Below are 15,918 nucleotides of genomic sequence, written 5' to 3'. Positions count from 1 at the left end.
AATCACAAGTGACTTTTGGCCACTTCTATTTGGCCATAATATCCACCTGCATTTCTCCCTCTCTCTTTCTTTTTCCTATATTCTCTCTTTCCTCAGTTTAGCTGTAGCATTAAGGTTATTATCAATATAGTAAAATATTTACTTTAAGTAATTACAGATAAGTCATCTTATTTTTCAATGCATATCTATTCTTAGTGAGTAGCTATTTTCCACAAATGGAATAAAACTGTGATTATTTGCTTGAACTTTCCACAAGAAAGGGTGAGAAGAGGAGATTCAGAATTTTTTTTAACTAGGCTTTGTGTTTTTTTAATTTGATCTAAGTTTATTTCATTCTGATTCTCCAACATGTTACATTCTTCTTTTTTTTTTATTATACTTTAAGTTCTAGGGTACATGTGTACAACGTGCAGATTTGTTACACATGTATACATGTGCCATATTGGTGTGCTGCACCCATTAACTCGTCATTTACATTAGGTATATCTCCTAATGCAATCCCTCCCCCCTCCCCCCCCACAACAGGCCCCGGTGTGTGATGTTCTCCTTCCTGTGTCCAAGTGTTCTCATTGTTCAATTCCCACCTATGAGTGAGAACATACAGTGTTTGGATTTTTGTCCTTGTGATACTTTGCTGAGAATGATGGTTTCCAGCTTCATCCATGTCCCTACAAAGGACGTGAACTCATCTTTTTTTATGGCTGCATAGTATTCCATGGTGTATATGTGCCACATTTTCTTAATCCAGTCTATCATTGATGGACATTTGGGTTGGTTCCAAGTCTTTGCTATTGTGAATAGTGCCGCAATAAACATACGTGTGCATGTGTCTTTATAGCAGCATGATTTATAATCCTTTGGGTATATACCCAGTAATGGCATGGCTGGGGCAAATGGTATTTCTAGTTCTAAATCCTTGAGGAATCGCCACACTGTCTTCCACAATGGTTGAACTAGTTTCCACTCCCACCAACAGTGTAAAAGTGTTCCTATTTCTCCACATCCTCTCCAGCACCTGTTGTTTCCTGACTTTTTAATGATCACCAGTCTAACTGGTGTGAGATGGTATCTCATTGTGGTTCTGATTTGCATTTCTCTGATGGCCAGTGATGATGAGCATTTTTTCATGTGTCTGTTGGCTGCATAAATGTCTTCTTTTGAGAAGTGTCTGTTCATATCCTTCACTTACTTTTTGATGGGGTTGCTTGATTTTTTCTTGTAAATTTGTTTGAGTTCTTTGTAGATTTTGGATATTAGCCCTTTGTCAGATGAGTAGATTGCAAAAATTTTCTCCCATTCTGTAGGTTGCCTGTTCACTCTGATGGTAGTTTCTTTTGCTGTGCAGAAGCTCTTTAGTTTAATTAGATCCCATTTGTCAATTTTGTCTTTCATTGCCATTGCTTTTGGTGTTTTAGACATGAAGTCCTTGCCCATGCCTATGTCCTGAATGGTAATGCCTAGGTTTTCTTCTAGGGTTTTTATGGTTTTAGGTCTAACATTTAAGTCTTTAATCCATCTTGAATTAATGGGATCCAGTTTCAGCTTTCTACATATGGCTAGTCAGTTTTCCCAGCACCATTTATTAAACAGGAAATCCTTTCCCCATTTCTTGTTTTTGTCAGGTTTGTCAAAGATCAGATGGTTGTAGATGTGTGGTATTATTTCTGAGGCCTCTGTTCTGTTCTATTGGTCTATATCTCTGTTTTGATACCAGTACCATGCTGTTTTGGTTACTGTAGCCTTGTAGTATAGTTTGAAGTGAGGTAGTGTGATGCCTCCATCTCTGTTCTTTTGGCTTAGGATTGACTGGGCAATGCGGACTTGTTTTTGGTTCCATATGAACTTTAGTTTCTTCCAATTCTGTGAAGAAAGTCATTGGTAGCTTGATGGGGATGGCATTGAATCTATAAATTACCTTGGGCAATATGGCCATTTTCATGATATTGATTCTTCCTATCCATGAGCATGGAATGTTCTTCCATTTGTTTGTGTCCTTTTTTATTTCATTGAGCAGTGGTTTGTAGTTCTTCTTGAAGAGGTCCTTCACATCCCTTGTAAGTTGGATTCCTAGGTATTTTATTCCCTTTGAAGCAATTGTGAAAGGGAGTTCACTCATGATTTGGCTCTCTGTTTGTCTGTTATTGGTGTATAAGAATGCTTGTGATTTTTGCACATTGATTTTGTATCCTGAGACTTTGCCGAAGTTGCTTATCAGCTTAAGGAGATTTTGGGCTGAGATGATGGGGTTTTCTAAATATACAATCATGTCATCTGCAAACAGGGGCAATTTGACTTCTTCTTTTCCTAATTGAATACCCTTTATTACTTTCTCCTGCCTGATTGCCCTGGCCAGAACTTCCAACACTATGTTGAATAGGAGTGGTGACAGAGGGCATCCCTGTCTTGTGCCAGTATTCAAAGAGAATGCTTCCGGTTTTTGGCCATTCAGTATGATATTGGCTGTGAGTTTGTCATAAATAGCTCTTATTATTTTGAGATACATCCCATCAATACCTAACTTATTGAGAGTTTTTAGCATGAAGGACTGTTGAATTTTGTCAAAGGCCTTTTCTGCATCTACTGAGATAACCATGTGGTTTTTGTCTTGGGTTCTGTTTATATGCTGGATTACATTCATTGATTTGCGTATGTTGAACCAGCCTTGCATCCCAGGGATGAAGCCCACTTGATCACGGTGGATAAGCTTTTTGATGTGCTGCTGGATTTGGTTTGCCAGTGTTTTACTGAGTATTTTTGCATTGATGTTCATCAGGGATAATCCATAATGAATAGTTTAGCACCATCACCTTGATGCTGTCCTCATGAGAGTGAGTGAGTTTTCATGAGATCTGGTATTTAAAAGTGTGCAGCAACTCTCTGCCCTCTCTCTTCCTCCTGCTTCAGCCATATGAAGTGATACCTCCCCCTTTGTCTTCCATCATGACTGTAAGTTTCTTGAGGCCTCCCCAGAAGCCAAGCAGATGCTGCCATGCTTCCTGTACACCTGCAGAACTGTAAACCAATTACAACTCTTTTCTTTATAAATTACCCAGTCTCAGACATTTCTGTATAGCAGTGTGAGAAAGGACTAATATAGAAGGCATGAAAAGGATATTCATTTCTTTATACATCTCCATCAGAGCTTTTGGGTGTTCAGGTGTATTATCAATTAACAGTAATATTTTGAATGAAATCTTTTTTTCTTAGCGGTAGGTCTCAGCAGTGGGCTTAAAATATTCAGTAAATCTTGCTGTAAACAGGTATACTGTCATCCAGGCTTTGGTGCAGTTGTAGAGAAGCAGAGTAGATTTAGCATCATTCTTAAGGGGCCTGGAATTTTCTAAATTGTAAATAGCATTGGCTTCCACTTAAAGTCACCAGCTGCATTAACCTGTAACAAGAGTCAGTCCATCCTTTGCTTTGAAGCCAGGCATCGACTTCTCCTTTCTAACAGTGAAAGTCCTAGATGGCATCTTTTTTCATATAAGGCTGTTTCACTCATATTGAAAGTCTGTTTTTTAGTGTAGCCACATTCACCAATGATCTTAGCTTAAATCATCTGGATAACTTGTTGCAGCTTCTCCATCAGCACTTAACTGCTTCATCTTGTCCTTTTATGTTTTAAAGACAGCCATTTTTCTTAAATCTCGTGAACTAGCCTCTGCTAGCCTCCATCTTTTCTTCTGAAGCTTTCTCAGCCTTCAAAGAATTGAAGAGTGGTAGGGCTTTGCTCTGGGTGAGGCTTTGGCTTAAGTTTAAGGGAATATTATGGCTGGTTTGATCTATCCAGACCACTAAAACTCTATCCATTTCAGCAATAAGGCTGTTTCCCTTTCTTATTGTTCCTGTGTTCACTGGAGTAGCACTTTAATTTTTTCAAGAACTTTTGCTTTTGCATTCACAACTTGACTGTTTGTTTTGCACAGGAGGCCTTGCTTTCAGCTGATCTCTGTTTTTGACATGCCTTCCTCACTAAGCTTAATCATTTCTAACGTTTTATGTAAAGTGAGAAACGTGTGCCTCTTTCTTTCCCTTGAACAACTAGAGGCCATTATAGGGTTATCAATTTGCCTAATTTCAATATTGTTGTGTCTCAGCGAACAGAAGGGCCTGAGGAGAAGACAGAGATAAGAGATAAGAGAAAGGCTGGTGGTGGAGCAGTAAGAACATGTATGTATTTAGTTTGCCATCTTTTTATTTATTTATTTATTTATTTATTTATTTATTTATTTTTTGAGATGGAGTCTCACTCTGTGGCCCAGGCTGGAGTGCAGTGGCGGGATCTCAGCTTCACTGCAAGCTCCGTCTCCCGGGTTCATGCCAGTCTCCTGCCTCAGCCTCCAGAGTAGCTGGGACTACAGGCGCCTGCCACCATGCCTGGCTAATTTTTTGTATTTTTAGTAGAGACAGGGTTTCACCATGTTAGCCAGGATGGTCTCGATCTTCTGACCTCGTGATCCACCCTCCTAGGCCTCCCAGAGTGCTAGGATTACAGGCAAGAGCCACTGCGCCCAGCCTAGTTTTCCATCTTATATGGGCATGAATTATGGCACCCCAAAACATTTGCAATAGTAACATCAAAGATCACTGATTGCAGATCACCATAATATATATATAATAAAAATAAAAATGTTTAAAATGTTGTGAGAATTACCAAAATGTGACACAGAGTCATGGAGTAAGCACGTGCTGTTGAAAAGGGGGCTGTTGAAAAGTATGTGCTGACTTCAGAGGGTGGGGCCAAGATGGCTGACTAGAAGCAGCGCGGTTGGGAGGCTCTCTTCAGAAAAAACCATAATAAACGTGTGAATCCTTCACCAGCAACCAAGGTATCCAGGTTCTCTCATCAAAACTGACTATAACGCTGGCGTGACCCACGCAGGAAAGGAAGAGCAGTGTGGTGCTGTGGCCCACTTGAGAGCCACACAGGGAGAGGAACCCCCTCCCCCCAGCCAAGGGAAACAGTGACTGAGCATGCTAACCAGTGGGAGAAACTGTGCTTTTTCCATGAAACTGTGCAACCCATGGATCAGAGTATCCCTCTCACGAACCCATGCGACTGGGGCCTAGCGTCCCAACCCCAGAACGCACAGATTTTTAGAGCCTCTCAGCTGGAGTCTGCTTAAGCTTACTGAACTCCCAGGGGGAGGGGCAACCAGCACAGGCTGCGGCTGCCTCCTGTCTAAGCCATTTGAGCTCCTTGGGGGAGGGGAGCAACTGGCACTGAGACTCACAACTGCCTAACATGCTAATCTTCCTGGGCAGGAGAAGGGTGGCACCCATTTCCAGAGCTACAGGCTGTGCTTTTCCCCTGCTGGAGCCAGGGAAGCTGGGTCGCTTGGCCCCAAGAATTGTCCCCACAGCCCAACACACTGGCTGTGGCAGTGTGCAGCCAGAGTGCCTCTTCAGGTCTAACCTTGACCCATCCTTTCTCAGTGGACAGGGCTTCCCTGCAGGATCTCCAATAACGCCAGCCAGAGGCTCAGGAACAGAATTTGGAACTCCCTGGGCCTGAGTCCCTAGGGGGAGGGATGGCCACAGTCTCTGCTGACCAGCAGACTTAGTCTCTCCTCCTGGCAGTTCTGAGGAATCTGGGCAGCCCAGAGGAGTGAGTTTCCCCCAAGAAAAGCACAACCTCTCCACCAAGGGACAAAGTGCTTTGTTAAATGCATCCTGTTCCCTGTGACACCCAACTGGGTGAGACTCTTCAACAGGAGTTGTCAGACACCCTATACAGGAACAATCCTACTGGCATCAGGTTGGTGCCTCTTGAGGTCAGAGGTTCCAGAAGAAGGAGCAGGCACCCATCTTTGCTGCTCTCCAACCTCCTTGAGTCACATCTCCAGGCACGGGAGCAAATCAGATGAATAAGATCTGAACTGAACCCCCAGCAAACTGCAGCAGCCCTACAGAAGAGAGACCCAACTATTGAAAGAAAAACAAACAAGCAGAAAGCAACAACAACAACAAAAGGTCCCCACAAAAACCCCATCCAAGAGTCAGCAACCTCAAAGACCAAAACCAGACAAACTCATGAAGACGAGAAAGAATCAACAAAAAAGTGCTGAAAACCCAAAAGGCCAGAGTGCCTCTTCTCCTCCAAATGATTACAACGTGTCTCCATCGAGGGGGCAAAACTGGATGGCGGATCAGATGGACGAATTGACAGAAGTAGGCTTTAGAAAATGGGTAATAAAAAACTACGATGAGCTAAAGGAGTGTGTTCTAACCCAATGCAAAGGAGCTAAGAACTTAGATAAAAGGTTAGATGAATTGCTAACTATAATAACCAGTTTAGAGAGGAACATAAAGGACCTGATGGAGCTGAAAAATGCAGCAGGAGAACTTCGTGAAGCATACATAAATATAAACATATGCATACATAATATACATATACATACATAATATCAACATATTATGTATTTACATACTTAAATATCAACAGCCGAACTGACCAAGTGGAAGAAAGGATATCAGAGTTTGAAGTCCATCTTACTGAAATAAGACATACAGAGAAGAATAGAGAAAAAAGAATGAAAAGGAATGAACAAAGCCTCCAAGAAATATGGGACTTCGTAAAAAGACCAAGCCTATGATTGATTGGAGTATCAGAAGGAGATAGGGAGAATTGGATCAAGCTGGAAAACACACTTCAGCAAGACAGGCCAACATGCAAATTCAGGAAATACAGAGAACACCGTTGAGATACTCCATGTGAAGATCAACCCCAAGACACATAATCATCAGATTCTCCAAGGTTGAAATGAAGGAAAAATGTTAAGAGCAGCCAGAGAGAAAGGTCAGATTACCTACAGAGGGAAGCCCATCAGACTAACAGCAGATGTCTCTGCAGAAACCCTACAAGCCAGAAGAGAGTGGGGGCCAATATTCAACATTCTTAAAGAAAAGAATTTTCAACCTAGAATTTCATATCCAGCCAAACTAAGCTTCATAAGCAAAGCGGAAATCCAGAGAAGCAAATGCTGAGGGATTTCATTACCACCAGGCCTGCCCTGCAAGAGCTCCTGAAAGAAACACTAAATACAGAACAGAAAAACTGGTACAAGCCACTGCAAAAACACACCAAAATATAAGGACCAATGACACTGTGAAGAAACTGCATCAACTAGTGCACAAAATAACCAAATAGCATCATGATGACAGGATCAAATTCACACATAACAATACTAACCTTAAATATAAATGGACTAAATGCCCCAATTGAAAGACAGACTGACAAATTGGATAAAGAGTCAAGACCCATCAGTGTGCTATATTCAGGAGACCCATCTTACATGCAGAGACACACACAGGCTCAAAATAAAGGGATAGAGGAGAAATTACCAAGCAAATGGAAAGAAAAAAAAGCAGGGTTTCAATCCTAGTCTCTGAAAAAATAGACTTTAAACCAACAAAGATCAAAAAAGACGAAGGGGGCATTACATAATGGTAAAGGGAACAATTCAACAAGAAGAGCTAACTATTCTGATTATATATGCAACCAATAAGGAGGACCCAGATTCATAAAACAAGTTCTTAGAGACCTACAAAGAGACTTAGACTCCCACACAATAAGAGTGGGAGACTTTAACACCACACTGTCAGTATTAGACAGGTCAATGAGACAGAAAATTAACAAGGATATTCAGGACCTGAACTCAGATCTGGATCAAGTGGATCTAGTAGATGTCTACAGAACTCTCTCCCTCAAATCAACAGAATGTATATTCTTCTCAGTGCCACATGACATTTATTCTAAAACGGACCACATAATTGGAAGTAAAACCCTACTTAGCAAATGCAATACCTGAAATCATAACAGCCGCTCAGATCACAGTGCAATGAAATTACAACTCAGGATTAAGAAATTCATTCAAAATCACACAACTTCATGAAATTTCAACAGCCTGCTCCTGAATGACTCCTAGGTACATAATGAAGTTAAGGCAGAGATCAAGAAGTCCTTTGAAACCAATGAGAACAAAGAGACAGCATACCTGAATCTCTGGGATAGTGTTAAAGTAGTGTTAAGAGGAAAATTTATAGCACTAAATGCCCACATCAGAAAGCTAGAAAGATGTCAGATCAAAACCCTAACGTCACAATTAAAAGAGCTAGAGAGGCAACAGCAAAGTAACCAAAGCTAGCAGAAGACAAGAAATAACTGAGATCAGAGAAGAATTGAAGGATAGAAACACTAAAAACCCTCCAAAAAAATCAACAAATCCAGGAGCTGGTTTTTCAAAAAATTAACAAAATACACCACTTGCTAGACTAATAAAGAAAAAGAGAGAGATTAATTAAATAGACACAATAAAAAATAATAAAGAGGATATCACAACTGACCCTACAAAAATACAAACTGACATTAGAGAATACTATAAACGTCTATATGCAAATAAACTAGAAAATCTAGAAGAAATGGATAAATTCCTGGATGCCAACATCCTACCAAGACTAAACCAGGAAGAAGTTGAATCCCTGAATAGACCAATAAAAAGCTCTGAAATTGAGACAGTAATTAATAGCCTGCCAACCAAAAAAAGCCCAGAACCAGACAGATTCACAGCTGAATTCTACTATAAATACAAAGAGAAGTTGGTACCATTCCTTCTGAAAATATTCCAAACAACTGAAAAGGAGGGACTCCTCTTGAACTCATTTTATGAAGCCAGCATCACCTTGATACCAAAACCTGGCAGAGACACAACAAAAAAAGAAAACTTCAGGCCAATATCCCTGATGAACATTGATACGAAAATTCTCAGTAAAATACTGGCAAACCAAATCCAGCAGCACATCAAAATACTCATTCATCGCAATCAAGTCGGCTTCATCCCTGGGATGCAAGGCTGGTTCAACATATGCAAATCAGATGAACAGAACCAAAGACAAAAACCAGATAATTATCTCAATAGATGCAGAAAAGGCCTTTCATAAAATTCAACATCACTTCATATTAAAAACTCTCAATAAGCTAGGTATTGATGGGACATATCTCAATATAATAAGAGCTATTTATGACAAACCCACAGCTAATATCATATTGAATGGGCAAAAGCTGGAAGCAATTCCTTTACAAACCAGTATAAGAAAAAGATGCCCTCTCTCACCACTCCTATTCAACATAGTATTGGAAGTTCTGGTCAGGGCAATCAGACAAGAGAAAGATATAAAGTGTATTCGAATAGGAAGAGAGGAAGTCAAGTTGTCTCTATTTGCAGCTGGCATGATTTTATATTTAGAAAATCCCATCATTTCAGCCCAAAAACTTCTTGAACTGATAAGCAATTTCAACAAAGTCTCAGGATACAAAATCAATGTGCAAAAATATCACAAGCATTCCTTTACACAAACAATAGGCAACCAGAGAGTGAAATCATGAATGAATTCCCCTTCATAATCGCTACAAAGAGAATAAATTCCTAGGAATACAGCTAACAAAGGATGTGAAGGACCTCTTCAAGGAGAACTACAAACCACTGCTCAAGGAAATCAGGAGGGACACAAACAAATGGAAAAATATTCCTTCCTCATGGATAGAAAGAATCATGACAATGGCCATACTACCCAAAGTAATTTATAGATTCAGTGGTATTCTCATCAAACTACCACTGACTTTCTTCACAGAATTAGAACAAACTATTTTAAATTTCGTGTGGAATCAAAGACATCTTATAGTCAAGACAATCCTACGAAAAAAGAACAATGCTGGAGGCATCACGTTACCTGTCTTCAAACTGTACTACAAGGCTACAGTGACCAAAACAGCATGGTACTGGTACCAAAACAGACATATAGACCAATGAAGCAGAACAGAGACCTCAGAAATAATACCACACATCTACAACGATCTGATCATCAACACACCCGACAAAAACAAGCAATGGAGAAAGAATCTCCTATTCAGTAAATAGTGCTGGGAAAACTGGCTAGCCGTATGCAGAAAACACAAACTGGACCCCTTCCTTATGCCTTATACAAAAATAAACTCAAGATAAATTAAAGACATAAATGTAAAATCCCAAACCATAAAAACCCTAGAAGTTTAAAACCTAGGCAATACCATTCAGGACACAGGCATGGCAAAGATTTCATAATGAAAATGCCAAAAGCAATTGCAACAAAAGCCGAAACTGACAAATGAGATCTAATTAAACTAAAGAGTTTCCGCACAGCAAAAGAAACTGTCATCAGAGGGAACAGGCAACCTACAGAATGGGAGAAAATTTTTGCATCTACCCATCTGACAAGGGTCTAATATCCAGAATTTACAGGAAACTTTTTAGGAGAAAAAGACAACCCCATCAAAAAGTGGGCAAAGTATATGAACAGACGCTTCACAAAAGAAGACATTTACATGGCCAACAAGCTTATGAAAAAAAGCCCAACATCACTAATCATCAGAGAAATGCAAATCAAAACCACAATGAGATACCATCTCATGCCAGTCAGAACAGCAATTATTAAAAAAGTCAGGAAACCATAGATGCTGTCAAGGCTGTGGAGAAATAGGAACGCTTTTACGCAGTTGGTGGGAATGTAAATTAGTTCAACCCTTGTGGAAGACAATATGGCGATTCCTCAAGGGTCTAGAACCAGAAATACCATTTGACTCAGCAGTCCCATTACTAGGTATATACCCAAAGGAATATAAATCATTCTACTATAAAGACACATGCACACGTATGTTTATTGCAGCACTATTCACAATAGCAAAGTCATGGAACCAAACCAAATGTGCATCAATGATAGACTGGATAAAGAAAATTTGGTACATATACACCATGGAATACTATACAGCCATAAAAAGGAATGAGATCATGTCCTTTGCACGGACATGGAAGAAGTTGGAAGGCATCATCCTCAGCAAACTAACACATGAACAGAAAACCAAACACCGCATGTTCTCACTCATAAGTGGGAGTTGAACATTGAGAACACATGGACACAGAGAGGGGAACAACACACACCAGGGCCTGTTGGGGTGCGGGGGTGAGGGGAGGAAACTTAGATGATGGGTTAATAGGTGCAGCAAACCACCATGGCACACGTATACCTACGTAACAAACCTGCACTGCACGTTTTGCACATGTATCCTTTTTTTTTTTTTATTTTAGAAGAAAAAAAAAGAAAAAGTGAAAAATAGAAGAATAAAAAAAGAAAAATGATTTCAATAGACTTGCCTGACACAAGTTGCTGCAAATTTTCATTTTGTACAAATTGTGATATCTAAGAAGTATAATAAAGTGAAGTACAATAAAATGAGTTATCCTATACTAAATGCAGGAATTCCTTTTATTAACTATACAAATGGTCCCAACATATTGTATTGCATTGGTCTCTATTAGCCAAGTAAAAAGGAAGTTATGAGAAGCAACTGGATATTCTTTCAGCTTTTAAATACTTCACTATTTCTTCTAATTAATAATTCAATTGATATAATTTTTGAAATCATTACTATTGTAAGTATATCACATCAAATTCAATTTATAGATTTTTTTGTTTGTCAAAGTTAAACAGGAGCAATGTTGTCATAATTTACATCAATGTTTAACTACCTGAACATCAGTCTTGCATGTAGTCTGTGCATAATAAATAGTTAAATTGAATTAAATAACATAGTCTCATAAGCAAAGGAAAACAAAACCGTGTTTGCAAATTTTTACTGTTAGAAAACCATGATCATTGCTTCTATTCTCATTACTCCAGCAATATTTCACAAGTTTGTCAATTTTGTCAAATATTTAGTCTGCTTTTATTTCTTTGTTATTAGGTATATATGTGTTTGTATCTTTACATCAATTTTGAGGATTTCTGTTTTATTGTTACTAAAAATCCTTTATATAAGTTAGTAGTTTGTACTTGAATTCTGTTTTACATTGTATTGACAATGCCACAGTTCTGTTTTCCTGTTGCTGTCATTTATTTTTTATCAATCTGTTTATTTTCATACTTTAAAAAAATCATTTTGCTTTAGACGTATTTCTTTTTGACAGCCTTTTTCTTTTTTTTACAAAAGCCTCTTGTTTTTTCCACGAATGACTTCTATTAAAAATATACAGTGTATTATGTAGTACTTACTCTATATATCTTCCAGTTCTCTGATTTGAACTTTGATTCTAACTCAGTCTGAGGGTCATTGAATTATGATAGCAGTATTCAGCCTATTCATGGTTTTTTGTTCCAGAGCTCCTGGTTTATAGCTACGCTTAATTATGTTCTTTGTATACCTAGTTTATACTTACTTTTAAGTCTACGTTATTTGTGTTACTGTTTTGTCTCTCTATTACTTGATGATTTATACAATAAGTCTCCTTTCTTCCAGGCTTAATATTTCATTCATTTTTAAAATTTGTTTTCCCCTTTGAGTTATGGCATATGTATTCTGCTTGAATTTTATGCACACTAATTTAATGTTTAGGAGTGATTATTCTCTTTTTTTTTTTTTGAGACAGAGTCTCACTCTGTCACTCAGGCTGGAGTACAGTGGTGTGATCTCGACTCACTGCAAACTCTGCCTCCCGGGTTCACACCATTCTCCTGCCTCAGCCTCCTGAGTAGCTGGGACTACAGGCACCCGCCACCATGCCTGGCCAATTTTTTTTTTTTTTTTTTTTTTGTATTTTTAGTAGAAATGGGATTTCACAGTGTTACCCAGGATGGTCTAGATCTCCTGACCTCCTGATCTGCCCGCCTTGGCCTCCCAAAGTACTAGGATTACAGACGTGAGCCACTGCGCCCAGCCGATTATTCTGTTTTTTAATTGTGTGATTGAATCTTAAATACATAAACCATATTTTTTATTTTGAAAAATCTTTATGTTTACTAATTGTAACTAGCCATTCTTATGATATTTATATTACAATTCCCTTGTGTATTTTTCAGTAGTTCAGCATCATTGGAACACCAGTTCTGTTTGTTCAGTTTATTATACCTCCTCCCAGTGTGTCCCCTTAAATGCCTTGTGGATTTTATATACCTGCTTATGTCAACCAGGATTTAGTGTGATCCCTCTATCCATGTGAGTCAGTGAGTCAGAACTCTAGGCTATGTGAGTTCAGTCCCTTTGGCAGTGAGCAAAAGAAAGCCGTGAAAGATGGAGTTGAATTGTTGTTGGTGGTGGTGGTGGTGGTTGTGTGTGTGTGTGTGTGTGAATGATCAGTTGGAAATCTGGGACATTTCTTCTGAATTATTTTGAGAACTCTGTTTGCAAGTAAAAGTGAGCTCTTAGGCACAACTGTTATTTCCTGACCGTGCCGTCAGTGTGAGGGAGAAGCCAGTTTATCCTCACTCTGGACACAGCAAATGGATGGAGACAGTGAGGAATTCACTCAGACCAGCCAGCTGGCTCCCTAGGTCATGTTTGTCCCGTATTTCCTCAACAGGCAAGTCTCTTCAAAAGCCTCGTATTCCTGGTTTCCTCCTTCTTCTGCTTTTGCCCTTGCACTTTATTTCCAAAGATGTATTTCAGAGCTATCTATGTTAGCTCAGGTCAAGTGGGGCTATTGTAACAAAAAGGCCTAAAAACATAATGACTTAAAAGCTAGTTTATCTCTTAATGAACTGTCTGAGATGAGTGACCCAGAGCACAAGTCAGCTCTGCTCTACACAGATGCTTCTTTCTGTCATGTGATGGTCATCAGTACCATGAAAGCTTAGTTGTCATGGATTATACCTGTGGGAAGGGGAAGACCATGGGGCATGTACATGCTTTGCAGGCAGGCCTAAAAGAGACACACATCACCCCTACTAACATTTCATTAATAGAAACTTAGGCAAATGGCAACACTTGGCATAAGGGATGCAAGGAAATATATTCCCTGATTGGCAGCCCTGTCATAGATACAACTATTTCTATGGCAGAAGAGGAAAATGGATTTTGGTGGACAGTTAGAAACTTCAGCCACAGTATTCATGCTTGTTAGAATACATATCAATGAGCCCAATAATTAGCTTGTTCTTTTAGCTGGTTTCATCATTCTCTCCAGAAGGGGGTTGGGAGTAAAATTTGGTTGCACCTTATATATCTAGAACATTGGAGAGTTTCACTCTATTGCCTATATGAACCCGCTGCTGAGACAGCACATCATTAGCACCTATTAGTACCCTATGGTGTTTATGTAATTTACTGGATAAGCAGGACACCTTTAGCAAAAAAATTGGAGTGTTATTAACAATTATAGACTGCCCATGACTTACAATGGTTTCAACTTTAGGATGGTACCTACACAAGCATTCTGTTTTTCACTTTCAGTACAGTATTCAATAAGTTACATGAGATATTTAACACTTTATTTATGAAATAGGCTTTGTGTTAGATGCTATTGCTCAACTACAGGCTAACGTAAGTATTCTGAGCATGTTTAAGGTAGGTTAGGCTAAGTTATGATGCTTGTTAGGTTAGGCATATTAGATGCATTTTCTACTTAAAATATTTTCAATCTATGATGAGTTTCTTGGAAAGTAAATTCATTGTAAGTTGAGGAGCATTTATACACCAAAACACTAGAGAAACTGCAATGTCTAGTAACCTTATCTTGAATTATTGACCCTGAAGACTGAAAAATTCTTTTCTTATTGTACTATTCCTTTGCTATATATTTTGGTTAGTAATGGGAAAATCATTACTAGCCAAACGAAAGCCACTCTGCAGATTTTCATTTTTCTCCTACTGACTGCATAGCCTCTAGGATGAAACAAGAGACTCCTGACTCACAGGCTTATGAACAATTGCAACAACTAACTCACAATACAGCTTTCAAGGTCTTTTCACATATATTGTCTCTTTTGACTTAAAAGAATGCTGTGTGGTAAATGGTATTATTATCTCTGTTGGATTAATAATGAAAAGAGCCCCAGGAGGACTAAGATTATTAGATGGTACAACCAGAACTAGAACTTACATCTCCTAATACCATTGGCTGTGCTGTCTCACTACGCTTGGCAGTTTTCTCTCATTCTGACAATAGCTTTTCCATTGAATGATTTATTGGTAAGAACAGAATGGAGTCAGCTCCCTGTATTAGCTGAAAAACAAAGACTGAATGCTGGAAATATTGTGTTTGGAGCTAAGAACTGAAGACAAAATGAGGTGCTCATCATTCTCTTTTATCTCAGTTTCCATTATGGATAAATTAATTTCTAAGAAACATTTCATTTTTCATCATTGCCCTTTCTTCTTTAATAATAGTAACTGGTCATGTTTTTAAACAGATACTTTTTTTATTTTTTTTTCTGTTTTTGAGATGGAGTCTGGCACTGTCGCCCAGGCTGGAGTGCATTGGCACGATCTCGGCTCACTGCAAGCTCTGCCTCCCAGGTTCACACCATTCTCCTGCCTCAGCCTCCTGAGTAGCTGGGACTACAGGCGCCCACCACCACGCCCAGTTAATTTTTTGTATTTTTAGTAGAGACAGGGTTTCACCATGTTAGCCAGGATGGTCTCAATCTCCTGACCTCATGATCCACCCGCCTCGGCCTCCCAAAGTGCTGGGATTACAGGCATGAGCCACCGTGCCTGGCCTAGACAGATACTCTTTTTATTCCTCATTTTTCTCACAGTAATTTAAAAAAAATAATAAAAGTCTTGGGAGAATACTTTTAGGCTCTCATGTTATAATATAGTGTTTTCCTGAATATTTTGTTAATAGTTTTAAACTGACTTGAGCATGTCACAATACAACTATTCTAATTATGTGGCTACTGTTTTTCTTTTTGTTTATTCATAATTTTTAATACCATGTATTTTTCACTATTTATAAAATTATAAAATATAACATCTGTAAAACATCTTAGAGATAAAATAATTTATCACCCAAATCCCCATTTTACAGTTGAAGACAGTATTCAGATTTCTAATTCCTTCCAAACAGAAAAAAAGAAAAACAAAAATAAACAAGATAAAACAACAAAGCA

Source organism: Pongo pygmaeus, chromosome 3, assembly GCF_028885625.2.
Source record: "Pongo pygmaeus isolate AG05252 chromosome 3, NHGRI_mPonPyg2-v2.0_pri, whole genome shotgun sequence".
NCBI classification, from domain to species: Eukaryota; Metazoa; Chordata; class Mammalia; order Primates; family Hominidae; genus Pongo; species Pongo pygmaeus.
Note: the sequence above shows the minus strand (reverse complement) of the source record.